Genomic DNA, 23,540 nt, shown 5'->3' with positions numbered 1-23,540 from the left:
AACTGAAGTACACACACGGGTTGTCTGCTTGAGAGCACAAGACTAATTCCAATAGCCAACAATAACTAATAGCAATGACCTCGGGCTCCCGGAGCAGCATGCTACCTGGAGTACAGTGCTTCAATGCTTCTTCAGGAATAGTAAGTGTTACATAAATGCAATTACACTACAATAAAATGATGGATTCTTTCAGTAGCAGTTTCACATGATATGGTCATTAAACGTGTAACGCCTGTTGGCGTGACAGTTCGTCAATTCTATGTGCCAGTTGGACGAGAGCATTTGACCTGGCAGCATCCAAGATTCAGAAGCCCTGTCCATGTATCACCATCTAGACATGAGGTAGCATGTAATTTACATGCTTGGAAGGAACAGTGTGACCTGTTGGTACCCACAACTATCTGTATGATTATTATTCCATAAACTTGGCATTTGACATACCGATGGGTACTTGATTGAACGTTTTGGGACTCTATACCTGAACTATGAGCTTACTTGAATGTAGATTCAATTGCTGTGATAACGCTTCTGTTGGTACCTCTTACTGTCCGGTTAAATGAGTAATCCAGGGTTCTGGGCATGAATAGGCTTTTTAATCAACATGTGTTAGATATTATTTGTACCCCAATATTCAAATGTGAAGTGGTTAGTCCGGCATAGTTCTGCTAAGGATGTACTATGCATGTAGTGATTCTCCCTTGTTAACAACAATTATGATAAATATTCCAATGACGACCTTGATTAAACATTGATTATTTAGCTTTATATGAATAGTGTGTCGTTATTTTGTCTTAAAGAATGCTTGCACTCAGGTTTGGTCCCTGGCAAAGGGTATTCCCAAAAAATGCATTGTGGCATGGCAGATTTACGCTTTTGATATTATGATCACAACATATGAAAATTAAGTGGGTAATTGAATACATTTTGACACCAAAACCAAGGACATAAATTGAGACTAATTAATAGAAGAAAATAAAAGGTTGGCCTAAACTGGCACATTGTTGTGCGGTGGTAAGTAATTGACCAAGGCAATTGGATGGTCATTCCTACTGTCTTTGTGATCGTGTATCACGTCCACGTTTGCATCCAACACACTGTTGGATGCTAATGGTGTTTTGGATGTCCAGGTGTGCAGTGGTAGTGTGCTGGAGACCTTGGCCTGGAAGCCAGGCCTGGCTCCCACCCCATTGTAGGCATCCAACTCTGATATGCATGGCCATTAGCCCTGCACCTGACCCATCCTGCCGTCAAACCCTTTGCGAGCGTCCACACCCTCTGCACATAGCTTTTGGCCCTGCACCCAACGCACTGCGGTGAGCCAAACCCTGCATAGCCTTGGGCTGGGTGGGTTGATTGCAGGGACTGGCCTATGGCCAGACTCTATCTTTTTTTTTTTAATAGTCCGCAGATACAGCAAGAGTGGAAGCCCTTTGGCTGCGAATTTGCAGTCACTTGGCCTGGGTACACAGAGCTTGGGGTCTGCAACCTCTGTGGCAAAATAGCCATTTTATGTTTGATGGGGGGGGGGGGGGTTCTTTGGGCCCCCCTCCTCCCCCTCAACATGAGCCAGTGATTTTTTCCCTGACAGAAACATGAGGGTCCCTGAAACACTAGATATAAGGAGAGGAAGGCAGGGAACAAACCATAAATAGCAACAGAAAGCCTCTCCTTAACAATCAATTAATGCACAAGTGGTACATCCAAACGCAAAAACACATTGTCCCACCTCAACATTGATTATTCAAATTTTATTTATCAAAAATCTTTTTTTTTGTATATATTCATTTATTTACTAAACTTATCTTTTACATAACTTCCATGAAGGAGCCCCATGAACATGTTAATAAAACATGTCAAAACACAGTCAAACACCACATAGCACACAACCAACTTGTTGCCATTCCTGACGGAGGTAGAGACCCCACCTTGTCCATGGACTTAAGAGAATGTCATAGTTTTTGCCGCTTTGTCCCTTGTTGAAATTGAGCTGTGGTTGGTAGCAATCTACCTTTTAAGAAAATTCACGGAGCCCCCATCAGGAGTTGATATTATCAGGATTGGGCCTCCATCCATACATCGTATTGTTGATAATTATATAGAGCTATGACGCCCCGACTTCGATAGATTCTTATTGAGTAATTGCCTTGGTTTACGATTTTTTTTCTTGCTAACCAGCTATGATGACTAAGTGGGATTGAGATACTTAATTGGGCAGTTCTTCTTTGAGGACAGAAATAATCTCTGATGTTTGACGTTATAATTTGCTGAATCTGCTAAATCAACTTTACACCACGTTCAGAATATTGTTTTTAAATCTATGGATTAATTGTCATATAGAGCCCCCTGCACCACGTTTAAGAAATGTTCTTGATGTTTGGATGCTGGTTGACCACCAAATGAGCCATCGATCTGCTGCGCCCTGACGATGGAATTGTGGGTTCATACTCCACTCCGAAACGCGCATCGGCGCTTCTTTTTCTTCTAATTTATCTATGAAATTATTTATGTTATATTATAAACTTGTTTAGTCTGTTTATGTTGTTGAGTATGATTGTGCTATTTGTATGATTGTTGGTTGTGTGCTATGTGGTGTTTGACCGTGTTTTGACCTGTTCATGGGGCTCCTTCATGGAAGTTATGTAAAAGATAAGTTTTATAAGTAAATGAATATATACAAAAAAAAGATATTTTTGATAAATAAAATTTGAATAATCTATGTTGAGGTGGGACAATGTGTTTTTGAGTTTGAATGTACCACTTGTGCATTAATTGATTGTTAAGGAGAGGCTCTCTGTTGCTATTTATGATTTTTCCCTGACCCCTTATGGTGCCTTCATTTTTTTTTGTTCAGGATGTGGGAACAGAGGCCTCGCGTACTGTAATAACAGACACAACAGTTTTATCACATTTACAGCCAGACAATCTGGGCTGCTTTGTGTCCGTAAAACCAGTTTGGGTTTTTTCAGGCCCAAACTGGATGTTGGGAGGTAAAACCTCCCTTGCCCATTCGTATTTAGTTGTTTGTTTTTTTTTCTTTTGGGACTGCAAACCCAGATTTGCAAACTGTCTGCCACACTAATGGTCTAGATATCATAATATAAATGTGATTGACCAATGTTCAATTTGAGATCTACAAAAATCACTTTTTTAACGCTAATTTCTTGGTAAACTACTTAACGGATGTACATCAACCCATCAAAAGCACTTTCTGAGTAAAGTTCTACTTTCATGCCAAGTTTTGGGTAACTGTGCATCCTTATTTCTGTACCGCTGTCAAAAGCTTCATCTGTGAGTTCCAATGAGAGATGTCACTTTTATGAGGCGCCCCTCTTTCTTTTTTTTCTGTGCTCTGCCCGACGGCTCTGCATGAATCTTGCTATACTGAATCCAAATCTGATGAAAACATTTAAAAAAAAAAAGTTTTATGCGGATGAGATCACGCACAGGTCAACGCAGACAGCTCCTCCTGTTTCCATATACGCCGCATGCTACACAAGATCTTCAAATGGATACCCTGGAAACCAGACGTACCATCATCTCACTAGCAGACTAGGCTACGACAACACACTTTGCTCCGGAATCTCCAACCACCTCCGCCATCGGCTCCAACCAAACAGAATGCCGCAAGACTCCTCATCGACCTCCCACGACTCACCCACATCACATCACCTCTCAGAGAGCTCCAATGTCTCCCTATACATAAACGATGCCAATTCAAACTCCTCACGCACACACACAAGAAACTGCATAACACAGGACCAACATACCTTAACAACCAGCTTTACTTCTACCAACCCACCAGATACATGTGCTCAGCCTCACTGGCACACACACACCCCTTATCTGTCCTTCTCTCGCATTGGACCCAAAACCCGGAATGACCTTCCTCTACACATCAAGGCTGCTTCCTCACTTCTTGAATTCCGCATGAAGCTGTAGACTTGGCCCTTCAACGAATTCTCCGAGGCTGACTCTCTAAGTCTCGGGCCCATGCCTATGCACACGGCCGGCCTTGGGTGTGGGCAAGGTGGGCCCTGGCCCAGGTCGTCAATGTTCAGAGGGGCGCAGCACGAGCTGCCTAGCAGTGACACGCAAACAGCAGCTCGTCCATCCCACTTTGTCTCAATCGTTAAAGACTTTGTAATCAGCCCTTAATGTGCCTCAGCGTAATTGTTAGCACCCCTTCAACCCCCTGCCCTCATCCCATCTTCGTCACATCTCCTGCCATCACACCGCAACAACCCCGCCCCGCAACAAACACCACATTTTCTTTCTCTTTCTGCCAGGGCGCTGTCCCGGTCAATCCGATGTAGGGCGGCTCTGCCTATACACCTGCTTCAGCGCCTGTATACTTTACTGGGTGATAAGCCGCACTATACAAATCCACATGACATAACATTTGTCAAACAGCACCAAAGTTATTAAAAATGGTTTGTCCAGTTATACCTAAGCATGACTACGTAGGCTGTTTATATGCTGTGTGTCTGTATATGTTGATAGAAACATTGTAGAAATCGAATGTCCACAGGTGCACCAAGGGCGCCTCCTGCTTGGATATAGTGGCAGAGAGGAGACCTCCATAAATTATAAATCTGCATGTAGGCACGGGAAGGCCTCTCCGTAGGTGTGTGTAGCTGGCCCCTGACACACCTCTGTTGTGTGGAGAGCAGCAGTTCCCGCCTCTGCGCCGGTGGCCGGGCGGGGCCCGCTGGTTTCGCCCTCAATGAACAAATATTGCCTGTGAGCAGAACCAGGATGTGTGTCAGGCGGCTCTGCCATGGCGAGGACAGGAAAGGGCCGCCTTCCTGCCGGCTCCGGAGCCTCTGAGGGTCGGACCCTACCAGGTACGGAGCGGCGGGGGTTCCTGGCGTTTGTGGGAGTCGCGGCCTAGGGTCCGTCTTTGATTCAGGAGTCGCTGGAGGGTGCTTGGAGCACAGAGGCCGCAGGGGGTGTAAGGCCGTCACATTGGCAATTCCTGGATCCGGACGCGGCAGGGTGGGTACTTGATGGCGTAGAGGCTTCAGGGCGGATTAATTCCTGGCTGCGGAGCTCTTGGGTGGAGTAGTTACTTTGGTAAGTGAGCCGCAGGGTGGATGTTTATCGCGTGCGTGATTCACAAGGAAGATATTTAGTGCGTAGGCGTTGCAGGGTGGGTAATTCGTGGGTTCTGGAGCCGCACAGAAGGGTTCTTTGTGCCAGGAGCTGCATGCTAGTCTAATAGTATTCAACGTGTACAAGTGGCACGTGATGTATAATCTCTGGCACGGGTATTGCAAGGTGGGTTCTCGCCAGGCAATGGGTTGCCGGCGGGGTTTAGCGGGACAGGAGCCATAGGTTAAGTACAGAAGCCCCAAGGTGGGGTACTGGGTCTGAACAGGCACTGCAGTGTGGTTACCAAAGATCCGAATACCGGAGATACGTGGGATACTTAAAGGGTATAGGAGCTGGAGACGATCGGTTCATAATGGGTACGGGAGATGGAGAGTGGGCACCTTGTGAGCATTGGCTCTGCTGGGTGAGTATTTATTGGGTGCAGGAGTGGGGTAGTGGGCAGAGTCGCTACTGCGCCGTACTTGGTGGTACAGAAGCGCGCACACTGCAGAGAAGATTGCTGCGGTTTGGGCAAATACACTGGGGGTACTTACTGGTATAAGAGAGGGAGGGTACCTCATGGGCACAGGTAAACATGCGGGTTCTCCGTGAACGGCAGTGGCATGGTTGGAACTTAGTGGCACACGAGAGGCCATTTACGTACCCACTGTGAGGGCAGTCACGCCGAGGTGGGTACTTTGTTGTGCAGTAGCGAGTGCGTGGGTGGTACCCTAGGAGGGCAGGGCCCAAATGAGCTCTGGCATTGAAGGCTGTGCACAGGAGCAGCAGGGAGGGTACCTAATCGCCACAGTGACCACAGACAGTGGGTATCTTATGGGCACAGATACCGCCGGGGTGGGTACAAGAGCGACTTGATATGGCAGAATGCCTGCTGGTTGGATACAGGCAGAGCTTTAAGTTGGATGAGAAAACTAGGGGGGGCTCTCAAAGGTCCGTGGCCAATGTAACTAAGGGCGAGGCTTAAAGAACACATACACTAAAAATCTGTGCTTGGCATAGTGTGCCGCCCGACTTGTAATTAGCCGTTTCTGTCATTGCATCCAGATATGATACAACAAGTAACAGCATACCTAAAAGTCAGGACTATTGGCTTTGTCAATGGTTGTTAGTTGCATAAGATAGATAAGCAGCAACTATAGCTTGTATATAATATTGAAAAAGCTTCCACTTAAATCCCTGGTGACACCAAGACAATGTTGCTGCTCATGCGTTTCAAAAAGAGAAGGGAAATCCAGAGAGAAAATGACTCTCTAAAGTATTTCCCTCCTTCCCCTACAACGCTCACCTGGCATGACGTCATGCCGGCACTTCTCCACTAGTGAGAAGAAAGCCGTGTGTGAGCAGCGCACATCGGTGTGCCTGCTGTCACTGCAGTCCGGAAAAAAACGGACCGCTTCTGCCAGGGCACAAAACAGAGCCCGATAGACCCGTTTCGAGGCCCCCTTAAAAAAAACACTGCCGGTGCTCAGACCCGGTGAGACCCGGTCCACTTAAAGCCCTGGTTACAGGTTATACTGGGAGGCACATAGACACTGCAGAGCCGCAGGATTCGTACCTGGTGGGTACAGGCTCTGGAAGTTGGCTGCTTGGTGGTAGCGAGCGGTATGGTGGGTATTTCGTGGTACATGAGCAGCAGAGTGGATTCTTAAGGGTACAGGAAAAGCGTAATGGGTACCTGCTGGGCACAGGTGTAGAAGAATGTTTTCTTTGTGGTACCTGGGCGACATTTAATCGATAAGGGGCACTGCAGCGTGGTAACTCGGTGTTACCGGTTTGACATGGCGTCGCAGAAGCATGGAGAGCGGTACACAGTGGGCCCAGGCACTGGAAGGTTGGTTCCCAGTTGTACTTGGAGGGGGCAGGGTGCGAAATTCCAAGTTCGGCGAGTTCCTTTTTTGTGTTCAAATCTCTGTATTGATCATGTGGGAGCCGTGATCGGTTCATTGACGTGTTAAGGCGTTGGTTAATGAGTCTTCTCGGAGCGTTGCTGTATGGATTGCACGCGCTGAGTTAATGAGTGCGAATATCGTGGCGTGTTTGCGTGTGCGCGTGCCAGGTGCTGAGCGAGGTTCATGTGCTAACCCGGATGCTTTATTGATCCATGAGTTGTGCCTCTTTATTGAATAGTTGGACATCAGGGTTTATCGATACAGAAGCTGTGATGCTTTAATCGATACTCAAGGCTCGATTGTTTAATGCTACTTAATGTGTAATGAGTCGCAGGGACATTAGGCCGAATTGTTGGTGTTTCAACAATTATTGGTTTATCAATACATTGGGCAAGATTGTTGTGTTCTCTATCACAGGAACAATGGGATCCCGAGAAAGCTCAGTGGGTTGAGGTATTATTGCTGACGTCTGATTGTGATGAATTTAGAGACCTAAATGCACTTACTGCAGAAATCTGCGCACAACCCACCCTGCGTGGCTCTGCATCACTTTAGGGTAGATTAGCGGGTCAATGTAAGATCTTTTCTTGGGCATTTTCATACTTGGGCGCCGTTATATGCCACTACTAGTGACCCAGGACCACTTTCACCAATGCGCTGCAAGTGAATAACCCACCGGAGGTGCCACAGAAATATCCAGATAATAGAGGTTAATAGTGATCCGTGGTGCGGGTAAGAAGCATGTAGGATAATGCTGTCTCTCCCTTTATGTTATAGACATTTGAATAAAAAGAGTCTACAGTACCAAAGAGTGTTAGTGTTCATCACACAGATTGTCTAACCGAACTAGATTCATTTATAGGCATGCCACAAATAATGTGAGAAATTGGCGTTGCTCTTCTATTTGGATATCTCAGTCGCAATATTTTTTTGTCCACTATGACCCACCATTAAAGAAATATTGCAACTGAGATGCCAAAGCGCAGGTTCGAGAATCTTCGACACAATTGGGAAGGGTGGGTGGGTATCCGAGAGGACATTGCATGGCGAGAACCGTGCTTGGCTTCCAGTGAAATGGTTATTTCTGCTTGCCTGCGGCTGGTCCAGCTGTACTACCTACGTATGACTTACCTTACGCTGCTGCGTCTTTGGCACGCAGGTATACTCCTTGAACCCAAGGGCACACAATGTCTGCTCCTGGAAGCCGACTTCGCCGACATGGTATGGCAGTGTCCAAGTGTGGCGAAATACTGGCAGTTAATCACCAAAACTCTCAGCTGAGTTTTAAACCGACCTCTTGAGTTGGCTTTTTCGGGTATTATTTTTATAGTGGTTATCATTATATAAAATGGCCTTATTGGTTATTATTTTTATATTGGTTATTATCTAAAATGGCCTTATTGGGTCTACTCGAAGATGTGGGGGGTGCTCGCGAGGACTGTACGAATGTTGGCGTGGCAATGATTGTAGTTAAATGGGACATTGCACGCAAGTGGGAATCTCAGAATCTGGCAACACTCTCTGAACGGAAACCTGCCATGGATTGGTGTGTGAAACAGGAAGAACCCATATATACTGCTAGAGGCTGCTGCCAAAAACATCACAAGATATAGGGCAGATGGTGGGATACTGTGGACTCATGAGCATATCCTGGGATACAATCCCAAACAACAGAGGCTCTTCACAGGGCAATTAAGGGGTGGGATGTGGAGGGATGCAATGTGGTTTCATTATGTTAATGCGTATTGTCACTGTAAAAACAAAATATGATTATGGGGAAAAAAAGGCCTACGCGAATTAGGATAACAGAAGAAGAAGAATAAAGTCAATTTATCATGCTATTTGTGCCGTGCCAATAAGTGAATATCGATGTTGCAAAATTAAAGCTTACAGTCCATGGTACTTTACTCTCTTTTCCTTCAAGAGGCTAGTCAAGTCCACTCTTTCTAGGCGCTCCAGGGCTCAAAATCGGGAATCGATCCTATAATGCCAAAAGGTCCAAACACCTGATCATAACTGGGTTTGCGTTTGCCTAGATTATAACGTCCTCAAGTTTTAAGAAGACCACGCAGCGATGACAGTGGAATAAACACTTATCAACCAAGCTACTGATTTGTTACCCAACTCGAAAAAAGCAGCATACTTTCCATGAGCCATCGTTGCCATACTAAAGGCTGTTTTCTTTGCACTTGTACTCCTAGAATATGACCATTCCCTATTCCCCCCAAAAAAAATATTGGTGCAAAAGAATGCACATTTTTTCTTTCATATTGCCAAGTCCGCATCAAACATATTATTTCAGGCACAGAAATAGAACTTTAAAACAATGCATTTATTTCCTCATATAAAAGTAATTAGTGTTACCAAACCGTGTTAATTTCACTCATAAATGAACTATGTCTGCATTTTTCAATTTAAATATAAAACAAATAAAAAATCACAAGTTCTTTTTCTGATATCTCCTGTGCATGCATACATTTAACAAGAAAATACACGTATCACAATTGAATAGATGCCTCTAAAAAAATAAATGCACTCTATGGCTTTCGGGCAAAATGACCTTTAAATTATTTGCGTGTTCCATCAGTTCAGTGTGCACTTTTATTTTGATCTATAATACAAAGAAGGCCCATTTAGGTTTGTTCCCACTTCTATTGTAAAAACGGCCATAGATCGTGATCATATATTATTAAAGCCCAAGTCTTCATTTCAAAGTACTCCTTTCCCAGACATACACCTTTGAAAACAAACAGCACTCTGTCGCATACTGACTGCAAAAACATGTGTACATGCAAAAACATGTGTACAGAATATCTGTGTCTTTTTAACCTGACCTGAAGGAACATGGGTGTGTGTGCATGACTGAAATGTATTTATTCTTTATTTAAGAGAATGAACTAGCTAGAAGGTATCCTGCCTTTTCAGACAATGGAAAGTCTTCAGTGACACGGGTAATTTTTACATGTCATTTGTCAATGTGAAATAAAGTGCCTGGCATTGCACAAATTAGAGACACAGCTTTCTAACTGATATTTTAATGGTTGTGAATTTGGTATCGGGTAATTTAGTGGTTGTCTACCATCACAAAACATTTTCCCACCAGTACTCTTTTTTTCGTACCTAATTTGGATTCTGGAATGCGTTTTTTGGGTTTGTTCTGCCACTTGGTCAGCATACTCCATCTCTTCCCTTTGGCCCCCCCAAAGACCCAAGCCTGCAAGGGTCAGAGGCAACATCCAAAGGTCAAAGACCTGGACAAAATCCAGAGGCCCCAGAAACCATGACCCGGAATGGAGCCTGTATCTCTTGGGTATAGTCTCATGAAACATCACTTAGACCAATTCGACTAGTATCTGTTTGGCCAGTAGGAGTGGTGTATTCCCATAAATCGGGACCTATTTACCTTGCATATGTATCTTACAGAAAAGCAACATACAGAACAACATGGCAACAAGTGCTTATGTGGCTGCAACACAACCATGGTTCCCAGATACTTTCCTACTGTTTTTGTTATTTTAGTTTTATCTAGCGCGAACTAGACCCAAAGGTATCATAGCGCTTTACATGAGCACCTGTTGCGTTACAGAAGGACACATTCATTTTGTTAGGCACAGGGAGATTAAGTGATTTGTCCAGAATCACAGGACGTTGAGTGTTCCCACCGAGACTCGAACCCGGTTCTCCAGCTTTGAGGTCGACTGCTCTAGCAGTTAGGCCACATCCTCTCCCCAAACACAGTTTGAAACATGGGCATTCTGTAACCGCTTTGGAAACCTTATCGGCCTGAACCACTGTAGCTAGCCAATCAATTAGTAAATTTCAGTAAAAAAATGGATTTACAGAAAGGGAATGCTGTTTTGGTCTTAATCTTCCATCAATGATTGCCGTACAACAGTTAGAAAATGAAAATATAAAGGCACGTCCACGATTGAATTGTGAGAAAGGTATGTGAACAACCAGCCTTTGGTTAGTATAACAAAATATTAGTAAACATATATATATATATATATATATATTTTTTTTTTTTTAAACAAATTTGATTTGTCAAGTTTCACATATATTGCAGGGCTCTGCACTCCAGAGACATCTGCACACAGCAAACATACATTGATAATGACTTTGACTTTTGCAGGTATTAGCGAACCACATTATAACAAATCCCCCCAACTCCCCCTCCACCGATTGCGCCGATGCCACATAAACCTATCCATCACATAACATCACAACTATTATTAAACATTTTAAAGTTGTATGTTGCAATGCATGTTTCCACAGAATCTAAATGGAATGTCGTTTTTAAAATGGGAGCCACAAGCCCTGGTTCAGACACAATGCATAATATTTAATTACAATACAAAACTGCAGACCATGTTAATCACTACTGCTACTATTATATTTATTATTCAAAAGCAATCAGTTTTCATCCTTTTTTTGTGTAAACCACTTCTATGCTTGCTTAGCATGGTTGCATGGGGACTTTTAAATCCCGTGGTGTAGAGCCTGTAAAAAAAAAATATTGCACTTTATCCACCTAGGCCTGTATTGTTGGACGTTTACTAATTTCAGTTTATTCAGACGACTCTTAACACGGAACAGTCAGTTGTGTCACTTAGATATCCTCCATGAAAGAGACCTGGATATCTTCGTTATCACAGAGCCCGTGCTCAGACCTCCCTCCTAACCTATTATAAAATGTCTACTCCCAAATGTGTACACCCAAATGTTTACAGCATTTTGAGGTGTTGCTCTCCTCTTTAACCCCTTGTGTGCCTCGCCCTTTCCCCGCCCTGTGCCGGGCGTTGAATTAGCGGGCGGGGTTCATGACGAGATAGTCTCGTCATGGGCACAGCGCAACCGCGGCCCATGACGAGACTATCTCGTCATGGGCACTCAAGGGGATAAAAAATCACCGCAAGAGCATTGGAACTCAAGCCTTCCCCAAATAGCATACTGTCCACCTACCCACCAAAATGACCGACTCGGAATAATTGCCTCATCTATCGTACTTCAAGAAATTGAATGACTACTGATCACCTCATCGAATTCATGACTGATCAGCTGCTCTCACCACTCGATCATGTATCCTGTGGTGGTTTCAGCACGCCTTGGAATGACCGAAACAACGAAACCTCCGTTTTACTACAAGCCTTTCTCACCAATGGCCATCTCACTCAACACTCTAAATTCCGTACTCGTGTGAAAGGATCTTTCATTGAACTCGTAGCAAAACAAGATCCAGTACGATTTCTAGAGCTCAGTTTAGTAAATCAGTTAGCCGCTTTTAATCTTTCACCTTAATATCTGCCCCCCAGCGAGGTGACCCACAAAAACCGTGAAGCAATGTAAAGCCATTAGTTCCGAAACCTTACCAAATGTCTTTAACACCGAAGTTATACCCCTTCAATTCTTTTACAGGACTATAACCAGAAATTATGGGACAACCTTGATCACTTTGTACCTCTTGAAAAGAAAACAGTAAACTGTAAAACGTCCTGTCTCTGTTATACCGAGCAAATACATGTGCAAGGGCTCACTGAAGGAAATGAGAGAACTTGTAGAAAATGTCTCACCAAATTCAATCTTATGTCTCAGAGATGCCAGAAGCTACCACAAAAAGATGCTTTACAAACCCAAAAGCTCCTACCTCAAAATCATCAGTTCCAAGACCAATCCTAAAGCACTGTTTAACGTATTAAGACAACCGACCACCATGCCATACTGCCTGATGAGTGGAGATGGGAGGTTTTCACTAGTTTCTTAAACAAGATTACTAATCTCAAACAAGAAATTGCAAGTCTTCTATCCCATCTGAGTCAACGCAAACCTTTACCCCAATAAAGCTCAAATCCACTTGGAGCACCTTCAACCTAGTCTTCCTTCACATTTTGACAAAAGCACTCACGGGACACCATTTCAACAATATGGTTAAATTGCATGAATGCCTCTCTCCAGTATGGCTTTGTACACGATACTCTAAAAATTGGACACCTAAGACCTCTTCTAAAGAAGGAAGGAGCTTACTCTCTCAAGACTGGAAACTTTAGACTGATAATCGAACTCCAGATTCTATCGAAGCTACTTCAAAAATGTGTAGGCTCACAACTAAATGAGCACATTAACAAAAGTCAATTTCTAGGAATCTAACCAGTCAGGTTTCAGAGCAGGTCATAGCACTGAAACTGGTCTAATCAGGATAGATGATTACTCCCTCCAACTCTTCAATCAAGGAAAAGGTTGTCTCCTCGTCCTATTAGACTGGCCTTTGGCCTATGTATAGGCATTGATGTTAGTGCCCTGAGCTGGTTCAGACCTTGTCTCTCCATTAATAGAAGCAGGTAAGAAAATACATCTCTAGCATAAAACTTACCTCATCTCTGTCTGGAGGACCTCAAGCTTCTGTCCTCATCACCATCATTTTCACTTTCTACATAGAGCCTCTCAGAGACCTCTTTAACAAGCACAGTGTCTCATTCCATCCATATGCTGACAACACCCAAATCTGTATGCAAATGTACTGTCCAGATCGCCTCGCAAGATTCATCAAGTGTCTCTCTGACGTCTTTAGTGGGGTGAATAATACAAAGCTTAAACTCAATGGCCCAAAAAATCTGCATTACTTATTCTGTCTCCCAAAACTAATAGCAGTATACCAACAGACTGGATCAAGGACCTGAATGACAAATTCATTTACACCAAAACAATCACCTTGTCAAAAACCTCGAGTGTTGTGCTGGTTTCTCAACTCTTCCTAGGCGTGCATATCAAGGCAATTGTCAAAGGGGCAGCCCTTTAACTTAGACTTTTAAGAAATATCTGACAATTTCTCCCAAGATCATACCATAATATTCTGGTGCAAACTTTGATTATTTTCAGCATCGAATTTAGCAACTCTGTTCATAGATGAACCCAAATCCTGACTTGCACTTCTGAAAACTGCACTGTACTGCCTCACTCAAGGCTGGCATGAGAACATTCAACAGTATCACCCCTATTCTATCATCACTGAATTGGCTACCTCTTGAGGCTCGAATCGCTTACAAATTTGCGTGCATCACATAGAACTCTGTTCAGTTACACACTCTGTCTTATCTTGCCTCTGCTCATTCTGAGTGGTGGATCAAAAAATCCAAGAGATGAGGCATCTTTACATCTCCGTATACCAATATCCAAGAACTCCTGTACACTAAAACGTTTCTCCCCAGGGAATGCCCAATATATTTGGAACTTCAATCCCTTTATCCTCAGGAATCCTTAGCTAAATTTAGGCAGAGTCTAAAAAGACTCCGACTAGACTCATGGGGTTGACACCTCAATTGCTGTCGCGCTTATCCACGCAAGACAATATCACAAGTCGGCATATCCCTATGTAAGCTAACTCTGCATTCGCCGTTTCCCTCAACCTCCCACACTTTTTTTAAAGAGTTTTATATAGCGCGAACTAGACCTGAGACATCGGGTATCAGAGCGCTTTACATGAGCACCAGTTTTGTTACAGATGGACACATTAATGTTTTTTGTTAAGCACAGGGAGATTAAGTGATTTGCCCAGAATCACAGGATGTTGAGCGTTATTGCCGAGAGTTGAACCCGGTTCCCCAGCTTTGAGGTCGACCACTCTAGCCGTAAGGCTACGCTTTCTTTCACTTAGGTTGTGACACAAGCTCTTTATACATTTATTTCTTATGTTATTTCACTTACCTCCTCTTCTCATTTATGTGTTTTGAGTAGGTAAGCCGCTGTACACCCTCCTAGGAAGACCCAATTACAACAACAAGTATGGCAGGTATATGTGGAAACACAATCCAGTATGGCACAGTCACAGAATTCCTGTGTGAGTGCTAAAGGGAGGGAAAGTCACCCTTGTGGAAGATGAAGCTTCACACACAATTGTGTCATGCTTCATTAACGGCAACCTTGTCCCACCCTGGTAGGACAGTACCACCAGGGCGGACTCAACCTCCTTTTGTACTCTGCGCAGGAGGGAGTTCTTAGATAAAAAAACTACTGGTGATAGAGGGATACAGATGAGGGAGTAAAAAATATCTTTAACCCCTTGTGTGCCCCGCCCTTTCCCCGCCCTGTGCCGGGCGTTGAATTAGCTGGCGGGGTTCATGACGAGATAGTCTCGTCATGGGCACAGCGCAACCGCGCTCCATGACGAGACTATCTCGTCATGGGCACTGAAGGGGTTAAGTACCCCGGCTAATTGGTGGGTACAGTAGGTAAAATTAAAAACTGGTGGAGCGGTAGTTTGAGGGTAATGGCTCACAATGCCACAGGAGTTAGAACAAAATGTTTCTGCCTGTACTAGAAGCCTAGAGTGCTCAGGTGAATCCTACCTGGCGTGCGCAATGTGAACAGCCTAATAAAAAGAAGAAAACTAGTTTTACGGTTATATTTTATATAAACAAACAAAAAAAGCCTTCCCTACTTAATAGACAGAAAGTAACATGGGATGCAAATGATACTGCACGGCAAGCCACAGCACTCAAGGCACACGTGATTGGTGGATCAAACATGCAAAGAAGACGCGCATGCATGATGCACGTTGGTGATAAACTAGCACAGTTGTTTCGGATATTACTGCACTGTATCTGCTAATTAGCTATCTTACCCTAGATTATAGGGGATACTGGCTTCCTTGTCAATGAGGAGTCCTTTGTAGTCACACATTAGTGTGATCAAAATAAAAATGATTACAAACAATGAACATGTTATGTTATATCCATTTATAACGCGCTCGGATACTCGTGAGTGTCCCGGCGCGATGCCAGAGGAGTGCAAGAAGAAGCAATCAAGCAAAGAAATGAGTCTTAAGTTTCCTTTTGAACACAGCTGGGTCCTGGATGGACCGCAAGGCAAGGTGGAGGGCATTCCAGGCCACACTTGTCTTCACCACAAAAGAGCTGCCCTCTAGCCTCTGGAACTTGAAGCGCGGGACCCGAGCAAAACGAAGGGACATGGAACGGAGGGCTTGCGAAGGAACATAAAAAGAGAAGCGCCTCTGAAGATAAAGGGGGCCATAACCGTGGAGATAACGATGGGCCAAAACCAAAGATTTAAACTTGACCCTGTCCGCCACAGGCAGCCAATGGAGAGAGCGCAATTGGAGAACCACACACTTCCTTGCCGAAATTCCCAATAACAATCTGGCCGCCTTATTCTCAAGCACCTGCAGCTTTTTAAGCAGGTAGCCAGGGGCGCCAGCATAGAGGGCATTGGCATAATCTAATTGTGACAAAATCAAAGCACACGTGACAGTTTCTATTGCCGCCTGCGGGAGGAGTAGAAAAAAGTTCCTAAGAGTCTTAAGAAGGCCGAAGCAGCATCCGGCCAGTTCCCTAATGTGTGTTGAGAAAGAAAGGCTCTCATCGAACCACACTCCCAGATTTTTAGCGGGCTGTCCCGAGGAATGGGGCAGTTATGAGTCGGGTGGCCACAGCTGCTCTCGGAAGTCAGCGGGGACCTTGCCAAAGAGCAGTCTCAGATATATTGGTCCCCACTCACCAAGAGTGGAAGCATATGGTAATAGCCTATCTCTGCTCGTGATTTAGACAGGAGGGGGAGAGAATTTAAACTGAGTAGATATGATTTCAGGGGAAGAGTTGTTGTTGTTTCTCCTGTACCAACACTGTTGCCTGCAACAAGGAGTACTGAAGTCACTTAGATGTATTGTGCCCCCCCCCCCCCTTGCCCTCCCAAGGGACAAATATAAAGCACTCTGGAACCTTCAGATTCAATCAGACAAACTGTAAAACTAAGTTCATATCTGTCCCTATAGCTTCCCGTTAAAGGCGTTCATAGAATGGTTCAGTCCTTCCTGGGGGGCGGGAGGTGTCCCAGAAAGCAAGCTCGAAGGCTTTGGTCGAGGTACCCCTTCTGTCATCTCCCCCTTTGCACGGCATCCAACAGACGTCGGGACGGAGGCAGTGGAAGGGCACTAGCAGTGCGGGAGGGGAGGCCGCGGCGTGAGGGGAGAGGGCGCAGACAGTTGACAGACGCTTCCTGTGAAGAGCGCGATCTCCCGGCAAACGCCCTCGGCACTGGAACCAAGAGCAAGCAGGGGGTGAAACTGCCTCCCTCCTCGGAGTCTAGGCCAGTCTGTGTACAAAGGAAACACCGGGCAGGGACCCCCCCTGAATAAAGGGCGAGTAGACCAAGCACCCACTCATGTACAAAAGAAGCCCAAGGCAAAATCCCGCGCCCCCTTATAGAAAGGACTTGTGGCGCAGGACCCCTTCAGCCCCTCTTGCGCATAGGAAGCATGGGGGCATAGACTCCCTCTCGTATGAAGGAAGCGCCAGGCAGGCGCCCCCTCTTGTACAAAGGCAGCATAGGGGCAGCGACGTCCTCTTGTACAAAGAAGCGCAAGACGGGGACCCCCTGTTGTACAAGGGAAGCACAAGGCAGGGGCCCCCTCTTGAACAAGGGCAGCTTGGAGCAGGCACCCTCTTGTACACGGGAAGCACAGGGCTGCAACTCCATATTGTGCCAAGGAAGCAAAAGGCAGGGACCCCCTGTTATACAAAGGAAACACGGGGCAGTAACACCATACTGTGCCAAGGAAGCACAAGGCAGGGACCCACTGTTATACAAAGGAAACACGGGGCAGTAACACCATACTGTGCCAAGGAAGCACAAGGCAGGGACCCACTCTTGTACAAGGAAAGCTTGGAGCAGGCACCCCTTCTTGTACACGGGAAGCACTCGGAAGCAACTCCATACTGTGCCAAAGAAGCACAAGGCAGGGACCCCTCTTATACAAAGGAAACACAGGGCAGCAGCTTCATATTGTACAAAGGATACACAGGGCAGGGGCCCCCTCTTATACAAAGGAAGCACTGGGCACGCCTCGCTGTTGTATAAAGGAATCATCAGACTGGTAACGGCTCTAGGGTGACCAACTGGCATTGATGCAAATTCAGGACGGTGAGTGTAAAAATTCAGGACAAAGGGTCAAAATTCAGGACACAAATTCAGGACAGGAGGTCAAAATTCAGGACAAAACTTCAGGACAATAGGTACGTTTTACAGACACATCAGAGGAGGTCGTGCAATAGTATATAAGTAAGCCCAGTCATATCCAAACACATTCAACCATTTGCAAACCTATCCATCATGTATCCTTCCATCCATCCTTTCACTCATACATCCATTATCCATCCATCCACCTTTTCACCCTATCCATCTGTACACTCATCCATCCACTCTTCTACCCATCCATCCATTCACTCATCCATCCAGCCATTTACCCTTTCACCCATCCAGCCATTCTTTCACTTACCCATCCATCCATCCACCCAGTCACTCATCCTTCCACCCATCCACCCTTTCAGTCATCCATCCATTCATCCTCCCTTTCTCTCTCCATCGACCCTTTCACTTAGCCATCCTTCCTTCCATCCATCCACCCACCCATCCATCTACTCATCCACTCATGAATCCATCCATTGACCCTATCACTCATCCATCCTTTCTCTCATCCATTTATCATGTCACCCCTTCACTCATCTATTCATCCTTTTGTCCATCTACCCTCCCTTTCACTCACTCATCCATCCTTACATCCACCCTTTCACTCATCCGTCCATCCATTCACCCTTGCACTTATCAATTCATCAATCCATCCATCCTTTCACTCATCCATCCACCCTTTTACACATCCAGCTACCCTTCGACCCATACATCCAGCTATTTACCTTTTCTCTCATCCATCCTTCCACTCACTCATAAATCCATCCATCCTCTCTCATTATCCATCTATTCAATCTTTCATTCATCCATTCATCCTTTAACTAATTCATCCAGCCATCCACCCATCCCTTCACTTACTCACACACCCACCTTTTCATATTAATTTTGAGCTGAGCCTTTTTGATAAGAGGCCCATCAAGAACTTCACCCACGCTGCAGGATCCATTCCAGGACTGGGACAGAAGCCACCCCGGGCGGAGACAGGATCCACCACAGGGGCGACAGGAGCCATTACATGCGGGGGGACAGGAGCCACCACATGGGAGGACTGGAGCCACCACATGGGGGGACAGGAGCCATCACTGGGGGGGCAGGAGCCATCACAGGAGGGGGAACAGGATCCACCAGGGTGGACACAGGGGTGGGCATGCAGTATTCTAGTATCATCTTGGTCTCTTCCAGGGTGGGGTAGGGCTCCCCAGCCCCTCCTGGACAGGACAACGAGAAGACAGGCTCTCTTTCCAAAATGTTAGTTTTGCCATCCCCCAATGTGATGTACAGTACTTAAAGGAGATACTCCAAGAGAACTGATTTAACTGATTGTCCTCCATACTTTGTTAATCAGTGTGGGGGCGATTGTGCCATTTCTTTATTTTATTACATTATAGACTGCATGTTTGAATAACCGAGGTTTGCTTACAATTTAGTGACAATAATTAAGCTCTGAAGAGAACCACGTGCTGCCTCGGTGTAATTAGGGCCGGTTCTACCATTTTTGGGGCCCTGGGCAGAAAGGGAATGTGTGAGGCCCCTCTAAATTGCAGAGGCATGAGCATTCAGGGCTATTTGCATCTGAATAGATGCCCCTGCTCCTGAAGCTGCAGCCCCTCCCTCTCAGTCACCTTCAAGCACCTCTTAACAGCTCATCAAGGGCGGAAGGTGTGAGGGTTGCCATCCCACTGTGCCTCTCCAATGCTGCTGGGGATCTGAGCTTTGGTGCTGCATCCAAGAGTCTGTTACACCGACCTCAACAGCATCGGAGTGAAGCAGGGAGGTGGGTGGAAGCTGTGCCGGCTTTAGGGTGGTGCGATCGGTGCCCGGTTAAAATTACGGACAAATGGCGTCCGTTAAAGAATCCTTCACGGACAACGGACAGACGGCCGAAATTACGGACTGTCCGTGAAATTTACGGACGGTTGGTCACCCTAAACGGCTCCTGTATTAAAAAAAAAAAAAAGCAAGGGGAAGCTATTGCTTCCTCTGCAAAGTAGGTACGGGACAGGGATTAGCTCCTGATGAAAGAAAGCAGCAGGTAGGGTAGGGCTTCTTCGCAGTGGAAGCACTGGGCAAGCATCTCGCCCTTGTGCAAAGGAAGCATGGGCAGGGACAGCCTCCTGTATAAAGCAAGGGCTAGGGCGGCCACTTGCAAAAAAGGAGGCACAAGTTCACCTGGTAGTCCACGGCCAGTCTATATTTCCATTAAAAAATGTTACACTTGAGAAACCTCTTAGACTCAGCCAGGAACAGACCTGAAAAGCTATTTGACCTCATCAAAAGTACCAACATCTCTCCCTCGACCATCAAGTTTGACCACCCTCCCAAGAAAGCAGTAGAATTCGCTCTATTCTTCGATAAAAAAGTGAAATCACTAGTGGATCAGGTCATTTATCCTACCCCTCTAGAGGACCACAAATCTTTAGTCGCATAGCAGAACTTTGACGTCCTCGCTGAAGATGCCCTCCTCAAAATCATTCTAGTAACAAAACCCTCTTACCATTCTCTCGATCCCATCCCTAGTGACATCACCATTGACTCCTACACCCACACTTTTACTACTGGACCAGTCTGGTGAACCTCTTCCTCAATCAAAGCTCTCTTCCTGTTGCCCCTTAAAACAGGACAGGTTACCCCACTTCTTAAAAAACCCTCTGCTGATGTGAATGACCTCAACAACTTGCACCCTTCACCAACCTCCCTTTTCTTGCGAAAATAACAGAAAGATGTGTAGCGAAGCAACTTTCCCTACATATCAAGGATAACAACCTTCTCGACGAATTCCAGTCTGGTTTCATGCAAGACTGCAACACTGAACCAGCCCTGCTGCAGGTGATCGACGACGCCCTGCGTGTACTTGATTCGGGTGAGTCTGGTCTCTTGATTCTTCTTCACCTAGCCGCAGCCTTTGACATTGTTCATCACAAAACTCTTCTGAACACTTTAAAAGCAAGAATGGGTTTTGAAGGCACAGTGCTCAAATGGTTTGATTCATTCCTCTCAGGTAGATCTCAAATGATCAAAATAGCAAACTGTTGCTCTAGTTTATTGGCGGTAGGACAAGGCATCCCTCGAGGCTCTATCCTCGAAGCCACTTTGTTCAATCTTTACATGGAACCGTTGGGAAATCTAAAACAAATCTGGGATCCATTATCACCTCTATGCTGATGATACCCAAATCTACCTTAAAGTGTCTTCCGCACACGACATCTCAATCCTCAACACCACTCTCCACTCTATCCAAAATTGGATGTCAACTCATCAACTTATTCTGAATCCTTCCAAAACTGAAGACCTTCTCTCTACCTCACTTTCTCCTCCTCCTGTTCAACTTTGGATGGGCAATCTGAACTTACTTAAATAACAAACCTATCGTGGTCGACAGCGCTAAATGCCTAGGTGTCATACTTGACAAAAGGCTCAGCCTATACTCTCATATCAATACCATCGCCAAGAATGCACAATACCTACTTTCCCTTTTCTGGGGGGGTTCTTTCCTGAGCAAGATCTAAAAAACTTGGTCAAATCACAGGTTCTCTCCAGATGGGACTACTGCAACTCTCTCCTTGCTGGCCTCCCCAAAACCCACCTTTTCCCTCTTAAATCCGTCCTCCATACAGCTGCACGTTTCGTATATGGGGCCAAAAGAAATTATCACATCACACCCATACTGTTTTCTCTTTGCTGGCTTCTTATCGAAGCAAGGTCAATTTACAAGACTGCCTGTATCACCCACAAAGACTTGCAAACCTCGTTATCTGGCGAATAAACTCAAAATCTCAGGCAGCTCTAGATTGTCATGTAATGCTCAAAACTCACTGCTCGAGCCTCCTACTTTCAAAAGAGAAAGATTTATGGCTCAATCCTTCTTAGGCAATGCATACAGAATCTCAAACTCGCTTCCTCCAAGCCCCCGAACCACCATCTCTATCCAGACTTTTCAAACGGATCTTAAATCTCTTCTCTTCTCAAGACACTTCCAGGATTAATTCAACCCTTTTCATGACCCTCAAGGCTGCCTGGCATTTACTTGAGCTCAATGTTGTAAATATGTATTCTATACCTGTATTAACCTAATTTTGCCACCTCTTATGTTATGTTTTACTTTTTTTTTTAATATCCTGATTTTATTTGTTACTTGTTAGTGTGTAAATCTTATGTAACATACTTGGTTCTGTTGTAAAGCGCTCTGACACCTTTGGGTAAATTCTGTGCTGTATAAAACTGCATTAAATAAATGAATAAATATAATACAAAGAAAGTGGGATGGGGACTGCCTCAGGTACAACAGACGCACAGGGCTGTTTAAATGAGACAAAGGGCATTGACCTCCCGCTGTGACAGAGGAGCCTGTCAGGGATTGAATTTTACAAAGGGAGCAGGAGGAAGGGACCGTCTAGAAATTCAGAGACATTTTCTGTACAAAGGCACAATGGAACAAGGGCCCCTTGTGCTCCGGGGTCTTGGGCCCTCGCCTGAACAAAGGGAGCATAGGGCATGCCTGGTGCAAAGGATGACGGGAGCCTTCTCAAAAGGAAGCCTAGCTCCCTATTTCTATTAAGGGGCATGGCTCGGGGACCTCCTCATGGTATCCGGAGGCAGTGGCGTACCAAGGGGGAGGGGGCCATCCGCCCCTGGCGGCCAGAGTTTTGGGGGCAGCGGTCTCCCACCAACCCCCGCTCTTAACTGCGGCCGAGGAAATCGCCAGCAACCTCCACCCGCACCCTCCCCGCTCTCACACACGGCCGCGGGGCAGCAAATGCAGAGGCCGCCCGGTCTCGCTACGCCACTGTCCGGAGGCAGTCTGTTTAAGAAGGTAGTAGGGACCGCCACCTGTCCAAGGAAAGAAGGTGCAGTGCCTGTGGCAGGCGCGCAACACCCATTGGACTCAAAGGGCTTCAGCCCCCCCCCCCCCTCCCCGTCGTGTGTGGCAGCCCGGGATGAGACGGCTTCCCGGGCACCACGCAGCCGCACCGAGCACTTCACAGGTCTTTAAAAGACCATTTGCATGTTAATGAGGCCTCGCTGTTGTTTCACCCCTTCTAAGAGCCCCTGCAGCTCCACTCTTCCTAATGCTTAAAGATTCAGCCCCCCCCCCCCCGAAAAATTATCTTAGCCCATCCCCCCCCCCCCACCCTCGCCGCCGAAACTTGGCTCTAGTTGCGCTTCTCGCCTGTGGCATGTTCAAGGGACGCTTGGGGCATGGTGGTCTCCTCCTGGGACTCTAGCGGTCAGGCACTGTGCATAGGTAGCACGGCACAGTGGCCGCCTGTTGCAACTGAGGAGTGTGGTTTAATAAACGCTAGGAGGGACTGACCGTCACACTCGGCCACTTGGCACCTGTGTTTGTTATGTTGCTTGTGTACCTTTTGACATTGCACATCCCAGGGCCCTCCCTCAGGAGGTAACTCGGAGTCACAGGAAAAGGATGTGAACTCCGGGCCTCGGACAGAGAAGCAGCAGTGACTAATAAAGTGAGACAAAAGGCACGGAGCGGCGGAGCCGCAGGATTTTGAATAAAGCAGGGTTGGCGAGGGAAGGCAAGCGGAATGAGGACGAAATGTGCTCAGG

General features: G+C 45.9%; 1 protein-coding gene across 3 annotated transcripts in view; it reads left to right on the top strand.

Moving 5' to 3' along the window:
- Nucleotides 1-23,540, top strand: part of SGSM3 (small G protein signaling modulator 3) — a 276,018-nt gene that overhangs the window by 57,915 nt on the left and 194,563 nt on the right. The window contains exon 1 of one of the 3 annotated variants that reach the window (XM_085601238.1): nt 4,681-4,844. The exons of the other annotated variants lie outside the window; for them this stretch is intronic. The gene's annotated coding sequence lies outside the window, so the exon portion shown is untranslated. Of the gene's footprint in view, nt 1-4,680; nt 4,845-23,540 lie in introns of those variants that run through there. 3 annotated transcript variants of the gene reach the window in all.

The sequence above is a fragment of the Triturus cristatus genome, chromosome 4_2 (assembly GCF_964204655.1).
Source record: "Triturus cristatus chromosome 4_2, aTriCri1.1, whole genome shotgun sequence".
Classification (NCBI taxonomy): domain Eukaryota; kingdom Metazoa; phylum Chordata; class Amphibia; order Caudata; family Salamandridae; genus Triturus; species Triturus cristatus.
The sequence above is the reverse complement of the archived record's forward strand: the minus strand, read 5'-3'. Positions and strand labels throughout refer to the sequence as shown.